Here is a 2,016-nt window from a genome sequence, read left to right as displayed (position 1 = left end):
CCTGACGGGCAAAGGGTCCCAGCGATACGGCCACGGGGCTGTGTGAGCTCAGCGCGCATTCCCAGCCAGAGACACATGGGCTTGGTGTGGCCCTGGGGTCCAGATTCCCCGTTATCTCAGAAATGTAAATAGTCCCTGGGAGGCGGGCCAGATTCTCGGGACCCCGGAAGTGGCCGGGGTCAGAGTGCATGAGGGGAAAAGCCACAGGTCAGTGCTTTCAGAAGCTGCGGGAAGGGGAGGAATCGGGAGGAAAGGGGACAGGCCTAGAAGGAGAACACCCAGTGGTTTCTGGTGACGGGTGCGTATTTGCAGGGCCCAGGTAAACATGACAGAACCTGAAAATGGTTCTAACTTACAGTCTGCTGAAATCGGCAAATTAATAGCATCAGTTTTCTAACAGAGTAATTCTCAGGCTATTGACACTTAAAAGAAACAGCCTTTACATTTCAGGACATGGAAACAAAAGACAAGGACCCCATCAGGTGTGAGGCAGAGAAAGGGGGTGGTAGGAGGGAGGCGTGGCCGTGGGGCAGCTGCCTGCTGTGGCCCCAGCAGCCTGAACTGCACAGCGGTGGTGACAGGGCTGACACTGCCCTAATGCCGGCCAGCACCTGGGCACTGAACCCATTCCAGTTCCCTTCACGCAGCCTGCGCCCACATGACGTGGTGCCACCAGTGGGTGCAGCTGTCAGGTGGTGCTGGAGTAGCCAGGGCATCTCGGATCAGCTCAGCGCTTCCCAGGTTGGCTCCCTTGGCATTTGGGGCTTGGTTATTTTTTGTGGGGGGGCTGTCCTGTGCACGGCTGGACGTTTCGCAGCCCCCTTGCCCCACCCCAGAGAAGCCAGTCCCTCTGCCCCTCACAGTGGGACATCAAGCATGCTTCCTCACGCTGCCAGCGTCCCCTGAGCGTGGCATGGGCGAGGCTGACGTGGAGTGGGGTGTATTATTTTGGGGTTAAGGTGCGTAGGTGGTTTGCAGTAAGGGGTCACTAGTTGCAGACTGGACGTTGATGTGGTCAGTGTAAAGAGGATGCTGACACAATAGACACACCTGAACTGCTCGAAATCCAACCCCTCATGTACGAAAGCAACCTGGCGGAGGCTCTTTCCAATTTGACTGCCATCCTAAAAATGTATATGACTTACCCACAATGGATTATGGAGCTGAAATAAACATTTTTAAAGTCACTAAATAATAAAAACCGCAAATCACCCCACTGGGGATGATACTGAGTTATTTCCTGTTCTTTGTATAGAAAATTATGTTCATGGGAGGGGCAGGAAAAGAATATGCAGCCAAATAACAGAACAAAAAAAATATAAGGGGCTGCCAGGCAGCTTTTAAAGATTAAACCTTTGGTTTTGAGACCGTGGTGGACTCAGAAGCAGTCGTGAGAACCAGCAGAGACCCCTGTGCCCCGTTTCCCCAGTGGAGGCCTCGTGACACTAGTGCCACAGCCCCACCCGGCTGTGGACCTCGATGTGCCCTGACAGACCGCGTCCCTCAGGAAGGTCCCTCTGTCCTCTCACGGTCACACCCACTTCCCTCCGCCCACTCTCCCCAACCCCTGGCACCACTGGCCTGGTGAGTGTCTGTGGTTTTGTCCTTCCAGTGGCATTCTGTAAACGGAATCACATAGGGAGGGACCGTGCAGGGTTGGCGCTTTTCACTCAGATCTCTGGGGATCAGCCAGGCATTGCTGTGTCAGCTGCTTGTTCCTTCTGGCTGCTGAGTAGGGCCCTCGGCATCCGTGGCCCATGGTTTGTGTAGCCATTCGCCCTCGGAAAGACCCCTGGTTCAGCTTCAGTTTGCGCCTTTTATGAATAAAACTGCTGTAAACATTCGTGCACAGTCAGGCTTCTGTGTGAATGGAAGTGTTCATTTTTTTTTTTTTTAAAGATTTTTATTGGGGAATTGGGGAAGGGGAACAGATAAGCTGCTGTCCTTTTGTTCTTCAGTCTAGTTGTGGAGGACGTTGCTTCACTGGCCCGTGTTGGCACCATCATTGCACTCTTC

At 53.5% G+C, this 2,016-nt stretch overlaps 1 protein-coding gene across 1 annotated transcript in view; it reads left to right on the top strand.

Annotated features, from left to right (window-relative positions):
• Positions 1 to 213: 213 nt before the first annotated feature.
• COLEC11 (collectin subfamily member 11) overlaps positions 214 to 2,016 on the top strand; it is a 32,016-nt gene continuing 30,213 nt past the window's right edge. Inside the window, exon 1 of the mRNA XM_019646271.1 lies at positions 214 to 298. The gene's annotated coding sequence lies outside the window, so the exon portion shown is untranslated. The remainder of the gene's footprint in view (positions 299 to 2,016) is intronic.

Source organism: Hipposideros armiger, unplaced genomic scaffold, assembly GCF_001890085.2.
Source record: "Hipposideros armiger isolate ML-2016 unplaced genomic scaffold, ASM189008v1 scaffold_100, whole genome shotgun sequence".
Taxonomy (NCBI): Eukaryota; Metazoa; Chordata; class Mammalia; order Chiroptera; family Hipposideridae; genus Hipposideros; species Hipposideros armiger.
The sequence above is the reverse complement of the archived record's forward strand: the minus strand, read 5'-3'. Positions and strand labels throughout refer to the sequence as shown.